Source organism: Podarcis tiliguerta (genome assembly GCF_965153285.1).
Source record: "Podarcis tiliguerta genome assembly, chromosome: 12".
In the NCBI taxonomy this organism is placed as follows: domain Eukaryota; kingdom Metazoa; phylum Chordata; class Lepidosauria; order Squamata; family Lacertidae; genus Podarcis; species Podarcis tiliguerta.
Genome location: NC_139545.1, coordinates 49,937,248 through 49,953,465, shown reverse-complemented (window position 1 = coordinate 49,953,465; position 16,218 = coordinate 49,937,248). Strand labels below are relative to the sequence as shown.

The 16,218-nt window shown below is 47.5% G+C and overlaps 1 protein-coding gene across 3 annotated transcripts in view; it reads right to left on the bottom strand.

The window, feature by feature from the left end:
* Positions 1-16,218, bottom strand: part of ACVR2B (activin A receptor type 2B) — a 137,178-nt gene that overhangs the window by 62,327 nt on the left and 58,633 nt on the right. The window lies entirely within an intron of this gene.

The following is a 16,218-nucleotide window of genomic DNA, read 5'->3' as shown; positions in this document are numbered from 1 at the left end:
CCTCGCGCGCTTGGTGTCCCCGGCCAAGACACTGCCAATTAATCCCCTTCACGGCTTCAACCCTGTCATGCTAGACAGTTGCTGGGGCTACGCAGATGCTATGAGCAGGCAGAAGGCCTCGTGCTCTTTCCACAGTTACGTCCCTGTTTTCTTTCCTAGGAGAAATCCAGGCCTTTCCAAATTCTATGGGGCTGGTTCTATGGGGTAGGCAACCTAAAGCCCGGGGACCGGATCCGGCCCAATCGCCTTCTCAATCTGGCCCATGGACGGTCCGGGAATCAGCGTGTTTTTGCAGGAGTAGAATGCGTCCTTTTATTTAAAATTCATCTCTGAGTTATTTGTGGGGCCTGCCTGCCTGGTATATTTATATGAGTAGAGCGCGTGCTTTTATTTAAAATGCATCCTTGGGTTATTTGTGGGGCATAGGAATTTGTTCATTTTTTATTTCAAAATATAGTCCGGTCCACCGCATGGTCTGACTGGCCCATGGCTGAAAAAGGTTGCTGACCCCTGGGCTGGTTCAATTATCCTGGGGAATTCATTTCAGCCTCTGATTTGTTTAAGGGATCCACGATTAAAATGAACTGGAAGGCTCAGGCCCCATCGGCAGTATGCATTTCAAGCGCTATAATACTCAAGAGAATCCTGGGAACTGTAGATTCTTAAGGGTGCTGGGAGCTGTTGGGAGACCTTTATTCCCCTCACAGAGCTGCAATTCCCGGAAGAAAAGCACCTGAGGGTTGTTAAACTGCTCTGGGAATCCTAGTCTCTGGGACCTGAGTTGTTAACGGCCTCGTCAACTTAATACAAGGACCATGAAGCTGAAATTAATACAAGAACCCTGAACCTGACCCTTGTCCGCATTCACACAGGGGCTGTCGTCCACAGCTGTGAAATTAAGGCCTTGCCCAAGTCATCAGCCACTTGTTGCTTCCTGAAAAGTGATTAGTCTCTAACCTCCCCGGTGCTAGGAAAACCCAATGCTAGGAAAACACCTTACACCCCCAAACTCACCCTTAAAGAAGGTAGGCCCTCATCCCACAGTGCCCCAGAAATGCAGCGACTCTCTGCAGTTTTATAATTTGAAATGGAAAAGCCCAGCCCCTAAAAATATTTTTTTAGATGGGTGGTGTGTAAATTTTAAAAAACATATATTATATATTATTATAGACCCCAGACCTATATTTCAACATATTTGGTTCCAGTATCAAACCCTTTGGCCGTCGGGAACAATAAATTCCTCAAATTCCATGTACAGCAGAGCTTTCCGCAAACCATCTACTAAAATATATTATAAGCCTTCAGGAAGGACACTTGTCTTTTAAATACTTGCATAGTGTATGGCGGTTTAATTATTAATAGTGGTTTAGCATCATCTGGAGTGGGAAAGTTCAAAGAGATCCCACTTGGTAGTTATTCACACATTTCCAAGCTGAAGCTGATTTTAAAAATATTTTGGTTTGGTTTTGGGTTTTTTAAAAACACACACACCATTGCATGATCCCTGCGGATCAGAATGGGGGGGGGGAATCCTGTTTGGGAGCTGAGTTGCTTTCACTCTGCATTTATATCACTGTCAAAGTCTTCTTTATAAAAGATGTCTTATGCCTTCCTTCACCGATCCCACTTGCGCAACTTTCGAAAGCTATTAACTTAGTGCAACGGCCTGCATTGCCTGCCTCCTCAAGAACAGTCCTTGGCCCCTTGAGCAAGGGCTAAACTACCGTATTTTTTGCTCTATAAGACTCACTTTTTCCCTCCTAAAAAGTAAGGGGAAATGTGTGTGTGTCTTATGGAATGAATGCAGGCTGCGCAGCTATCCCAGAAGCCAGAACAGCAAGAGGGATTGCTGCTTTCACTGCGCAGCAATCCCTCTTGCTGTTCTGGCTTCTGAGATTCAGAATATTTTTTTTCTTGTTTTCCTCCTCCAAAAACTAGGTGCGTCTTGTGGTCTGGTGCGTCTTATAGAGCGGAAAATACGGTACATGTTGCCAACAGCTGTGCGAATCTTTTCTCAGATTTGGAAAAACCCCCGAAAGAACTGAAAGCTGCCTCCGGGACCCGGAGTGCCTCTGTGGAGCAGCAGCAGAGGTTGGGTGGCTATTTGTGCTGGGTGCTTTAGGGTCGATTCCTGCATTGCAGGGGGTTGGACTCGATGACTCTCAGGCTCCCTGTCAACTCTAGAATTCCATGATTCTCTGAATGAGTTAACGAAGACATCTGATTTTCGTAGACACACAGAAGGTGCCTCCAGTTCAGAACTTTACGTGAGCTCCAGCTACAAGCATATATCTGGAGAAAACCTGGTGCGCCATCTCCATCTTACCAACCCATAACTTAGCCTGTTGTGTTGCTTCCAAGATGGGTCTTCAGCTCAGGAACTCAGAAGTGCAAAATTGTGAGGGGGCGGATTCTCTGCCTCTGCCGCAACAGGGAGAACAGAAGCTTGGCTAAGAAGAGAGAGGCAACTAAGCATGCACTTTGAGAGAAGAGAGCTCTCTCGCTCTGCGTGGCACACGATTCAGGTAGGGGACGTGGTTCACTTAATCATTAAGTGTTGCTCCAGCTGCTGGCCTTGTAAAATGTCACTGTAAATCCAAGCTCTTCACTTCTCTCTGGCTGGGGATAATTTTCTGATAATGAATCAGGTGCAAACTGGAAATTTCATCCGGGCAAGGCTGAATTATGTCAACAGCAGCTTCAAAGTACACTAAACTGCAGTTAGAAACAGACGAAGGAAAACGCTTCCCACATCCGTGGGTTTGAGCCCCACGTTGGATAAAAGGTTCCTGCGTTGTGGGGGGAGGGGGGCATTGAACCACATGAGCTTTGTGGTCCCTCTTCCAATTCTAGGATTCTATGATCTGCAAAGATTTTTGGAAGCTGCTGTCCCTAATACCCAGAAGGCACCAGATTGGGGGAGACTGCTCTAGGAATATAGGCAAGGTCAGCGTAACAGAACAAATCTCCTCCCACACCAAAAAATATTGCCCACTATCTAGCACAGTGTTTCCCAATCTTGATTCTCTAGCTGGTTTTGGACTACAATTCCCATCATCCCTGGCCACTGGCCTTGCTAGGTAGGGATGATGGGAGTTGTAGTTCAAAAAAACAGCTAGAGACCCAAGGTTGGGAAACATTGATCTAGCAGACATCTGGAGGACTGGGTACCATATTTTTCGTTCTATAGCAGCGCTTCCCCCCACCGCCAGCCCCACAAGCTCTGGTGAATGTACCTTGGACACACCTTGTTTTAGAGGGGGAGAACAAGAAAAAAAAAGTTTTCCCTGTTCTCCCCCTCCTATGGTCCAGTGCGTCCAATGGAGCGAAAAATACGGTACTTATCTCCATTACAGCCATGATAAACCTATTCTACACACCCAACCTGGTACCCAAAAGATGTTGCTGAACTACAACTCCCATCAGCCCCAGCAAGAACACAGTTTGCAATGGCTGCTGTAGCCAGCAATAGCCTCCAATTTCCCCATATGACTTCATTCAAGGAAAGGAGCTGACCCGGAACGTCACAAAATGGAGAGGTCGCCATGAGTAGTTTAGTTGGCTCAGACTTCTCTTCCATTAACTTCTCCATCAATGGCTACTAACCATGCCACCCAATACTGGTTGCAAGGGAGCAATGGTATCTGCATGCCCACTGCGGGAAACTGGATGTTTGGATTGATGGACCTTTGATCTTAACTAGCAAGGGCTCTTTAAAAATGTTCATTTTGCTTCTGGGGTTGTTGTTAAGATGTGCCCATAGAAAGCACATGGTGTCAGTGCTCAAAAAGCTGCGCTGACTTCCAGTTATTTTCCAGACCCAATCTAAAGCACGATTTCTGAGCTTTAAACCTCAAAACGGAGCACTATACTTGACCCCTCCACCCCCCAAAACCATGGCTTTATCACCTGAAGTCTGACATGTTGCAAGGCAAATAGCTCCCACCTTGCAGAACTTCTTGCCCAGGGAAATTCTGCTTGGTGACTTCACTGGGGGCATGCTGGCTGATCTCCTGCCAGTTCAGGAGAACTCTTTCATCAGCAACGTGTTCCCAACAATTCAGGCATTCTTTAAAAGGCGGATCAGCCAGCCAACTGAGCTCAGGAGCCTGAATAAAAGTTGTGGCACCTTAAAGACTTGAATGTATCATGGGCCACAGCTGATGAAGTGGACTGTGAGCCACAAAACCTGATGCCGTAATATATAATTGCTAGTCTTTAAGGTGCCACAAACTGACCAAACTGCGGGAGGCAGTGGAAGACAGGAGTGCCTGGTGTGCTCAGTTCCATGGGGTCACGAAGAGTCGGACACGACTAAACAACTAAGCAACAATGAAGGTGCCACAAGATTATTGCTTTTTGGTTCAACAAATTAAGCTGGTTACATTTCTGAAAATTGGAATAATGCTGTAGATAAGCACCATCACCTATAAGACGGAGCTGCAGAAAGACCCTTTTGTGAGCTCCAGAATCATGGACACTCCAGCAAGGAGCAATTTTAACAGTGAGGAAAAGAGCTCATGGCACACATATGGGGACTTTAAGGAAGTGTATGAAGACTTTTGGAACACGGGTGGCGCTATGGTCTAAACCACAGAGCCTAGGGTTTGCTGTTCGGAAGGTTGGCGGTTTGAATCCCCGCGACGGAGTAAGCTCCCGTTGTTTAGTCCCAGCTCCTGCCCACCTAGCAGTTCAAAAGCACGTCAAAGTGCAAGTAGATAAATAGGTACCACTCTGGTGGGAAGGTAAACGGCATTTCCATGAGCTGCTCTGCTTTGCCAGAAGTGGCTTAGTCGTGTCCTTTACCTTTAAGAGTATTTTGGCACTAAATAAATAAATAAATAAATAAGCAAGCAAGCAAGCAACGTATGAATTAGGATGCAAACTAGGGTACAAATTACATCACGAGTTAAATGGGAAATGCAAATATGCCCCGGGTGCGTGATTTGTTTTTAGAATATAAATATACAGAATATGGCTTGATTGTGCAAATCAATGTTTTAAGTGACCCCCCCCCAACGTTGCAGAATAAACCACACTACACTGAGATTGCATTGAAAGATTGTAAACCTTAGCGGAAGGGTCTTTTTGTGAGCTATGCCCATCTTTTCTTGTCAATTTTCCACTGAATTCTCTCTGCACATCTGGGAGATATTAGTGGAAAAGACAGCTCAGATCCATGAGGAGAGGGGAATAAGCCAGGAAGGAAAGAAACAACCATCTGCTCAGACATACTCCACATATTCTTCCCCCAAAAAAGTTAAGAAAATCAGTGACCCTTACTCAATCCAAGCAATGGCATTTCTCGGTTCATCAAAGTTTGCCCTTTTCTCCTCTCTCCCCCCACTCGCACCCCTATGAAAAGACTCCCAAGAATCCCTGGAAGAAGAAGAAATTGTGAAATTGCGTTCAAGGTAAAACAAAGGAATGGCATTAGTTTCAAAAAATAACATTTGACAAGAATGCCAAGCTCAAACCCTTGCCCTGATGTTTTGCTCTAAACCACAACTTTGATGCCAGCTTTAAGGGGGAAATAATTATTTGAAAAGTTACACCACCCCAATTTTCAACCTTGCAGAAAATGGGTTTTGCAATGTTGATGTGCTGGAGCATGAACTGATACACTGAGAAATCCTTCTCTTCTATACGCTGTTTTCTCCCTCACCCGATGGACTGATCTAAGGAGGTTTCAGGAGTGAATTCATACAAGGAATCTTTCCTTTGAGGAAAGAAAACTCTGTGAATACATTCAGGGCTTCTCCTGACTCTTGGATGACACAAGTGAATGGGCGTTTAAGAAAAAGAGAGGGCGAATAGAAATGAGAGAGAACAGAGGACTTGAAAAGGAACCACAAGAGGGGAAAGAGCACCTGGAAATTCTCCTGAGCTATCATGATTAAAAAGATGGTGCCATTCCGATGCTTCATTTCTGCATTCTTAGGAAAACAGAAACCTGCTCTTCTAATGCCTTCTAACATTTGTGTACCTCATTTTCTCCATCATGGAACCAGGGGAAGGGTGGTTCCCAGGCAGTCTCCCCCATCTGGGCACTGACCAGAACCAAACCTGCTTAGCTTCAGCCAGATGGTTGTCTGATGTGTCTTTAGACCATTACCCTAAGGCAGGGCTTCCCAAACCTGAGGCTCCAGCTGCCAAAACAATCCGCCACCAATTAGCTCTACTGGTTTGCCAGATCACCTGCAGTCTTCTTCCCTGCCACTATGGCTTTGTGGCGCTGTGGAGAGCAAGACCGGCCATTTCCTCTTCCTGTCAGCTGCCCCAAGTGGCACGGAAGAGTAAGGCGCCTGAACCATTCTGTCACAATTCCCCGGTTTAACCTTGCTGGCACCTTACGGCCATTTAGAGAAACCACTAAATATCCTTTCTCTTGTTTCTAGCACTCTGCAATGTAATAACCGCAGTTACTTTACCCTTCCCTTCCTCTTCCATGCTTGCAACAAAGGACGTTGTTTTAAAGGTTTCTGTTGTCACAGCCTCCGATCTGAAGTCTACATCACCCTTTAAACAGGACGTTTCCGAGCACAATTCAAAGTGTTGGTGCTGACCTTTAAAGCCCTAAACGGCCTCGGTCCAGTATACCTGAAGGAGCGTCTCCACCCCCATCGGACACTGAGGTCCAGCTCCGAGGGCCTTCTGGCGGTTCCCTCACTGCGAGAGGCCAAGTTACAGGGAACCAGGCAGAGGGCCTTCTCGGTAGTGGCGCCCGCCCTGTGGAACACCCTCCCATCAGATGTCAAAGCGATAAACAACTACCTGACATTCAGAAGACATCTGAAGGCAGCCCTGTTCAGGGAAGTTTTTAATATGTGACATTTTAGTGTATTTTTCATCTTTGTTGGGAGCCGCCCAGAGTGGCTGGGGAAACCGAGCCAGATGGGCGGGGTACAAATAATTTATTATTATTATTATTATTATTATTATTATTATTATGCATCTTTTAAAGGGTCTGCTGCTTCTGTTGAAAATTCATAGCTGCTGCCTCCGACAAGAAACGCTTAATTTATTTACTTTTTAGGAAAAGAAGCAGCAGCTTATCAAATCACACAGAGTGTCTCTGGCCCTTCTGCAGGGGGGCTGTCCAAGAAGCAGGACGCTTCCTCCCTGCATGCCGCCCTGGCTGCAAAGTCCCCGCTGAAGCGAGTCGCGGCCAATTCACTCCAAAACCCTGAGTGAGCTGGCGCCCTACATTACGCGCCCTACATTACTCCGTTCCCTGTCAGAGCGCCTGCAAACTCGAGTGTTTTCCTTGGCCGATCGAGCAGCCGAACTGCTTTTGCCTGCTTTCCAAACACAACAGGAAGAAAGTGATGACAAGCTGAAAGAGGAGCATGATTAAAACGTACGAGCTCCAGGCGAGGGAATCAGCAGAAACTTTTAAAACACACACACATTTCAACTTACTGGAAGCAGGAAAGGTGTATTAGTCAAGACGTCCAATGCGTGAAATATATGACAGGCTGCAACTCGGAGCGGCTTTCCTGTACAATTTGTTCGTCTTGATGGAAAACAAGGAACTCCGTGACAAGTTGTTGAATGTATGTTAAGTATTGCTAATGAGTTTGTGTGTGTATAAGGCACACTTAGATTACAGAGCCTACTAGCAGTGTTAGCAACTGAGATGTGAAAGCTAGGAGCTAAGGGGTACCTTCTAGTTTTATGGGCAAACAACGGAATGTCTAGGCGCACTTTTTTCATAACAATACTACAAAGCTGAAAATGAATGAACTGCAGCTAAAATATTATGATCGTTTTTTACATGGCCCTGCCCACCCCCCTAATATTCTTCAGAGGATCTTCAGAGAGTAGCTGGAAGTGGGGAGGCAGAAAAAGGTCCCCCTTTCCTTCCACTTTGCAGTTTTCAGCTGAAATCTTAGGCGCACTACTGCGCCCACAAACTGTCCGCACTACTGAAATTCCCTGTCGCAAAATGCACCTAGAACAATGGGAGTTTCGGACACTGCTTACTAGATCACAGTGTTTGTGTTTTGCTGCTGGATTTTAAAGAAAGCAGATAAACTGACACACAAACCCACACCAAAACCCCCCCACACAATAGCACTCCTTTGTTCAGGGGTGAACAAATCCCACACTTGACAAAAGATTCCTGCATAGCAGGGGGGGTTGAACCAGATGACACCTTTGTGGTCCCAACTCTAAAATTCTACGATTCTAAGTCAGGGGTCAGCAAACTTTTTCAGCAGGGGGCCGGTCCACTGCCCCTCAGACCTTGTGGGGGGCCGGACTATATTTTGAAGGGGGGGGGATGAACGAATTCCTATGCCCCACAAATAACCCAGAGATGCATTTTAAACAAGAGGACACATTCTACTCATGTAAAAACACACTGATTCCCGGACCGTCCACGGACCGGATTTAGAAGGCGATTGGGCCGGATCTGGCCCCCGGGCCTTAGTTTGCCTACCCATGTTCTAAGTGCAAATTTCAAAGGATAGCTGAATTTCCATTCATTTATTGGTTTGAGAAGCATTTCTCTGCTATCCGTGATTCCTTACGCACGCACGCACGCGCACACATACACACAGTAATGAAACCACACTTCCAAAGATCTCCAGCATGCAGTCTACAATGTGTGCATGCGCGCACATCAAGACAGCCAAGTGCTCCCTCTCTCTGGTTTTGCCTGAAGGCCATTCCCTGAACTAATTACATTCAGCCAGTTAATGGCCACGATGCCACAGCTGTGCAATGCTGTTAATTCTTTCCTTAAGCTAAATCCAACTGCAAAGGCTGGGCTTGACCTCCGCCCTCGCCCCTGCGCCTAATGGCTGGGAGACGGCAGGTGGTCCAGCTTTAGCTGGTTCAAGAAAGGTTAAATTCGAGGAAAGAGAAGAAATCCATGTCAGGGGTTATTCTGAAGCAGAACAAAAGGCCCCGGTGCACGAACCATCATTTCCTCTGCCTGGCAGCAAAGATCACCATCCGTCTCCTTGGGGGGGAGAGCAAGGCTGTGAATGCCTTGCTTCAGCCGGCTAAATAAACAAGGCGGAATGTACACTTTACTTCAAGGAAGGAGGTGAACGCTGAACCAAGTGTTACGGCCAATGAAATGTCCTAGGGATCCGCATGAGGGAGTGTGCAGACAGAGGAACCAAAGTGTTTAGGCGGGGACGCAAGTTGTCTGCACACACGGAGGAGCTCCCTGCACCCATGTCATGCCAGAATTGTTGGTGGAGGGCAGGCAATCTGCTGTTCAGTTTTTGCCCCTATATAAAGGTATCCAAGTGCAGTGATTAATTCCGTTCCCACAGAAGAGAAGAACGCCAGACACGGAAAGAAACAAAGACAAAAAGATTACCATTGCGGTAACGGCTTTCTGCTGCCTTGCCCCACCAAAGGTGGACTTATTTTGCATCCCAGATCACTGGCCATCTTAGGAACCATATCCCCAACCCAAAAGACAGAACCAGGGGGTGGAGAGAGAGAGAGAGAGAGAGAGAGAGAGAGAGAGGCAGGGACCACAGACCACAGGTGGTTGCATAGGGGGGAAAAGGAGGCAGGAAAAACCCTGTTCCGTGACTGTAAATTCCATGAATGTAAACAGCAGCGTTGCTCAGCCAGGGAACACTAAAATAGCGTCTCTCTGCAGCCCACTCAAGCCAGGCGGTCGTGAAAGGGTTAAGATGCACCCAGGCCCACCTAAGAGTGCAGAAACCTTTATTTATAAGGTGCAGGAGGGTGACATTTCTCCGTTCCAGTTCCTTTCCCCCCCTTTAACCTCCTGCCACCGTGTCACCCTGGCATTTGATCTTTCGCCTCCATTCATTTATTCTTGTCACGGCTATCCATCATTGATTTCGTTCTCAGAGGGGAGGGAGGGCAGGCCTGGCGCTGGCCTCTGGGCTTCCCACGCCCACACTCTGGCTCGCCGGCTCTGATCTCCAAACAAGAGCAAGGCCTGCCCTGGATGCAAGCCGTGACCTTTACTCGGGGCGTAAAAGGGGCTCCGGCGACCTTTTATCACTCCGTGGCGAGGGAATTTCCATTCTGGGACAACGGCTGCTTCAGACCAAGCCTGCTATCGCTTAATGGTCACAGATATAACTTGCACATTGGAAACTCTCGAGTGTGTGTCCCCCATCAACTGCCCCCCCCAAAATGGGCCTTCTCACTTTTTCTTGCAAGAGGCCAAAATAACCACTGCAAACTCGCGCAATTTCGAGCTGCACATTTTTCAAGCATAGCGCCCCAAGACACAAATTTTGGGGTGCCACACAAGATCACTGCCCCCCAATGGTTTGGGGGCAGCAATCTTGCACAGGGGCACTGTGTCCCCCTAAAAAAACTTGGGGGGCATGATGTCACACAGGTCACTTAACTCGTGCAGGAGTATGGACTTGGAAGATGGCATCCCAGATTTGCACCGCGTCATCTTGAAAGGTATGGGGCTTAGTCACACGTGGGAATTCACAGCTATCTTTTTTTGGGGGGGTTGCTGGTTAAACATACAACAGGAAGCCGCAATGGGGAGCAGGTATTCGCAGCACAAGGTTCCCTAGGAAGGGAAGTTCATCTGGCACCCTCTGTGCAAAAAAAAAAAAACTTCTGGCCCCTGCAAAAATACACGTCTTTCCCCACCCCAAGGCTTTTATTACTTTTTAGTGGTTTATTACTTCTCACAGCGGAAATAGTTCTAGGGATTTATCTGTTTGCGTTTCTGAACTGCTTAATATTTTAAAAATCTCTTAAGCACTATGCAGAAACGTTGCATTAAAAAATACCACAAAAACAGAAGAACCACGTTGAAAACCAGTGAAACAGTATGTCAGGGAACTGCATCAGGGCCGGAGGGAGAGAGCAAAATCCAGAGGGATTCCGGAGAGCGTCCCGGGATTGGGAGAGGCAGCCCATCTTCTGGGGAAGAGAATCAGCGTAGCACCAGTGGAGAAGGGGGGCAGATGGGGGACGCGGCGAGGCGGTCCCATGACTCCTTGCCGGGGACCAGCGGGGAGAGTAGAGGTCCTCCGCTGCCTACGCCCTCCTTGCGCAGAAGGCTTTCGCGCAGAGAGAGTAGGAGAAGACTAGGCGTCAAAGAGCTTCTTTGCTGGAAGAAGTTTAAGAAACGCCCACTGATGGATGCTGCCAGCGATTGAGACAGCCACGGGTGAGTGGCTGTCCGGACAGAAAAGGTTCACTCAGGCAATCCAGCCAGGTGTTTGCACCGGCTTACGCACGAGCAACCCCTAGAACCATTACACAGTATTATTTAAAAGAGGGTCCAATCTCATGGGTCAGGGGAAGCCTAGGGGAAGAAGAAGCATCTTTTTAGAGACATCTGCAAAAACTGAAGGGTCAAGCTTTGTTTATGGCAGAGGGAAGGACATTCCAGAGAGCAGGGGCAAAACTAGATGAGACGTGTCCTTTTTTTTTACATAGACATGCATGGTTTTGTTTAACAGAGGGACGTGGTTGCTTGAGATGTAATTATGTATATTGACTTCTGCATTTTCTTTTGGGTTTTTTTGTGTTGCAGGATGCCTAGAGGTTTCAGCAACGCACACATTTTAAATATTGCAGAATTACGATTACGATATCTTTATTGTCATTGTCCCTTGCGGAACAATGAAATTGAAAAACTACATAAAACTACATAAAACTACCACAAAACTACATAAAACTACTACAAAACTACATAAAACATTCAAAAACCCCTAAGAACTCCAAAACCCCATTTTAAAATACACTATACTACAGAGACCCCTTATGCTGCGTTTAGAACCAGAATTGCATTAGCGTAGAAACTGTTTCTCAGGCAGCTAGTCCTGGCCTTTATAACCCTATACCTTCTTCCAGAAGGCAGAAGCTGAAAGAGATCATTTCCGGGGTGCGCATGGCTTGATCCAGCCGGCCTCAGATCTTGAGGTACCTCCCTGACCGAACCCTCAAAGCCCCCAGCTGGTTGGCTGCATTCCGCTTTGGTGAGCTACCAGCAGGCAGCTTTGTGCCGCTTCGCTGTTTTAAAATCTACTCCTGCGTAAGCTTAGGAGGAGGAGGAGGACCACAGGCAGTCTGGCTCCACGCCTCCACCCGGTCCTCATACTCTCCACACCCTTCCCTGGCCCCTGCTTTGCACCCAAAAGCAACCTGGATCGTGCCCTTTAAATCTGATAATGCCTCTTTCTTGCCTGGATGGGAGATAAGAGAATAATCTGGTTAGAGTGCGGAGAAACTAGTCTGCTGTACACAGGGGAGGTTTACACTGCTTGCCCCGCCCACTCTAGCCTCTGGCCCCTCCCACAACTGGCATGCGGTCCTCGGAACGCTGCCTATAAGAGAATGTGGCCCTTGCGTACAAAAACTACTGAAGCAGAGCAATACCTCCTGAATCCAGGTCTTCAGGCCATTGCCCTGAGCAAGGAAAGCCAGTACTCTTCAGGTTGCCATGCAGACACATTTGGCCCTAAGGGTTATTTTGACAAACTCCCTGTTTTTTTTACAGTCCCGGGCAAAACCAGGTCCCTGATGACTCTGCCATATGTGATTGGTGGCGGCTGCAGGATTTATATGGGCATCTCCTAGAGGAACTGGTATATCAGCACAGAAAATGTGTTTTGGGTGAAGATGGTTTCATCCTAGTCTGATCTTGTTTTGATTGCTGCTGCTGAAGATGTATTTATTTTTGGCTAAAAAGGGAAATGCTTAAAACCAAAAATATTTTACGTCCCACCAATGGTGTCTTTTTAAAAATAAATAAATAACTAACTCCGAGCTGCTGCTGCTGCTACCCCCCCTACCCCCCCCCCAGCAGAAGCGTTTGTTGTGCCCAAGATCAAAGCAGCACCAGCCATTAAAACAGTTGAAAAGAATTGTCACATGGCTCATGTTTCACAGGTTTCGTACCTAAAATATGTCAGAAGCCTGTTAATCTTTCTTTCCTTATTCCCACCCTCCCACAAACATTAAAGAGATATTCAGGTGATAAAAGTAGCATTTCCAAACTGGGCAGAAAGCTGACAAAAAAGCAGTCCTTTTTAAGCATTTTAAAATGGTTGCAAAAAACAAAACAAAACAGAAAAACACCCCAACGTATCTATGTCCCCATTAGAAATCTTAAAAGGGTAAATAAATATGCACACACGGAGAGAGAGAGCTTTGGCCACAAAGATGAAACTTCTGTCACGCAAAATGGTTCAAAGAAATTATGTGGCTACTGTGTGAATAGGGAAGCTGATGAGTCAGAGCAATTAGCATGGGTTCCTATCCGCGGTTACGGGTTTTCTTGCTAATATTATTGAACCATTGATGCCCAGGCCCTTAGCAGAGATGGCCCAGGAACCCAGGGCAACTGGGGTGGGGACTCGCAGTCCTGGAACAGGAGTAATTCTGGCTCCAGAGCTGGAAACAAGACCAGCTAACCCCAAGCCCACTTTTTGTTGTTAGTGGCAATTTAGGAATACATACAAACTTCTTGTGCGTGTGTGCATCAGGGCCGGCTCGGCCGCAAGGCAGGTGAGGCAGCTGCCTCAGGAGGCAATATCCACTGGGGTGGCTGATCCTGATGTAGATCTTTCTCTCCCCCGCCATCTTGTTCCTGATGTAAATCTTCCTTGGCCCCTTCTTCCCAGCGGAAGGGAATTTTGGGATCTGCCTCAGGTGGCAAAATGTCTTGGACTGGCTCTGGCCTGCATACACCATTAAAAAATGTAGTCAGGATTCTCTGGTTCTTGGTGTCATATCAACAGAAAGCCCATTAGCAGAGAAGGCCACTGTACACCACTAGGGCAAAATCTTCTTCTACAACTTGGTAGGATGACAGAGGTGGCTGAGCTCACTTGGGGGTCCAAGAGCTCACGGTGGGCTCTGGGTTATGGGCTCTATGTAAAGCTGGAAGGAAGGCACAATACTGTTAAGAAAAGGCCTGTCTAGTCCAGCCGCCTCCTCATCTCAGTGTCCTTACAAGATGCCTATGGGAAGCCCATAAGAAAGACATGAGGGCAACAGCCCTCTCCTGCTATTATTCCCCAACAACTGGGATTCAAAAGCATCTTGCAAATAGCCAACATGACTGGTAGCCGTCAATAGCCATGAATCTGTTAAATCTCCCTTTTAAGACATCTAAAATGGGGGCTTTAATTTATTGGTCACAAATTAAAGTGACATAAGAGTGTTTTAAATGCATAATGTGGGTGTGATCTAGAACCCAGGTTGAACCAATGAAGCTTTTCATTCTCTACACAGATCTCTCTGGTAATTGCAGCTTTCGGGGCAGGGGGCATATGGGGTGTTAGGGGAGGGACAGTGCCTTTGGTGGGGGACACGTTGTGTTCCTTCTGGGGTAATTTGTCCGCCTTTGGTCACCACCCTGCACTCAGCCCTCACTTGTAGCTCCTAAAAGCTGTGAGGACGTGACAGCGGCTGCACCCTGGAAAACGGCTTCAACTGGCCAGCTAAACCAGGAGAGCGGAGCGGATGGGTCTCAAACCCTCAGTGAGTTAGGGGCTTCCCCTGAATGCGAAAACAGGCTCCGAAGCATTGAGGGTACGAGACCAATAGTGGGTCCATGTGACATTTTAATGTATTTTTAATCTTTGTGGAAGCCACCCAGAGTGCCTGGTGGCCAGATGGGCGGGGTACAAATAATAAATTATTATTATATTATTATTATTTCTGGGACGGTAGCCCATCAATGAGAAGGAAGACTCTGATCCTAAACCTGCACTGCCTTGAGGAATATCTTCTGGAGAATAAAAGGCCCAAACTCTACAGAAATCCAGAGTGGAGTCCCTAAGACAGTCGGATGTTGCCTTGCACACCTCCTTCCAGCAATTCCTGCAGCCAAGCTGGTGCAAAACGTCTTGCTCTGCTTTCCTTTCTACCACATCAAAAATGACAGGGTGGGGGGGTGTCTTGTGGCCTGGGCAGCCCAGGGTAAAAAGGTAAACGGTAAAGAACCCCTGGGTGATTAAGTCCGGTCAAAGGCGACTATGGGGTTGCAGCGCTCATCATGCTTCAGGCCGAGGGAGCCGGCGTTTGTCCACAGACAGCTTTCCGGGTCATGTGGCCAGCAGGACTAAACCACTCCTGGCGCAACGGGACATCGTGACGGAAACCAGAGCATATGGAAACGCTGTTTACGTTCCCGCCACAGCGGTACCTGCTTATCTACTTGCACTGGCATGGTTTCAAAGTGCTAGGTTGACAGAATCTGGGACAGAGCAACGGGAGCTCACACCATCGCGTGGATTTGAACCGTCGATTTTCGGATCAGCAAGCCCAAGAAGCTCAGTGGGTTAGACCACGGCACCATCTGCTCCCCTGAGCAGTCCAGGACCTCCATACACACTGCCCAGGCTTGCACCTCGGGGAGGTCACTTTGGTGCTGCTAACACAGCGGTTTGACTTCACCCCTGGAGGCGCACTCCATTGTCTGGAGAAACAGAGGAATGCCAACAAGGGGGGTGGGGTAGACTACAGTTCCCAGGATTCTTTTGGGGGGGGGGTGCTAAATGTGATTTGAATGTATGGTTGGTGTGTATGTAGCCTAAGACACATCATGTGTCAGCCTTACACTTACATATATATACACACACACACCTTACTGCCCAAACACATTGGCACTCTTCTTCTCCAGTCTATCAATAGCCTCAAAACAAAAACAGAGCCCTTTTTCCCACCCCCAGGAAATCTACTCTGCCTGTTTGCCTGAAGGCAATTTTCACTTGGCTCTCTGCAAGCCAATGTTGAGTTAGCCCCACCATAAAAATGCAAGGATCAGGGGGCTGCTTTCATTTTTGGGGGGGTCTATTTACAGTATCTTAGAATATACAACTGCTTTGCTTTCCAGCTCCCCCCCCCCCCGAATTTTGTCGCAAGCGCTTGAGCACAGCGAATCACACACCTATTACGCTAAGGCCATCGTTATAAAAAAAGGGGGGTGGGCGAGGGAAAGAGGGACCCACACAGAGCGGAAAGGCACACAAACGCACACCTCTGTGATGCTATCTAACAAACCAAAGAAAGACCATCTTCCTCGCTCCTTCTTCCCACACCACCTCAAAAACACTCATCTGCAGAAGCAAACCCGCTGTTTGGCAGCTAGCCAGCTGGAAACCAAAAGGGGTTTTCCTTTCCTGCTGCTCACCCTCATTCAAGAGCCTTTTCTCCGTACACAATGCTATTTATAGCTGCTGGCAAGAAACCAGCCGCAGTTCAGCCACAGAACCACAGATTTGACTAATG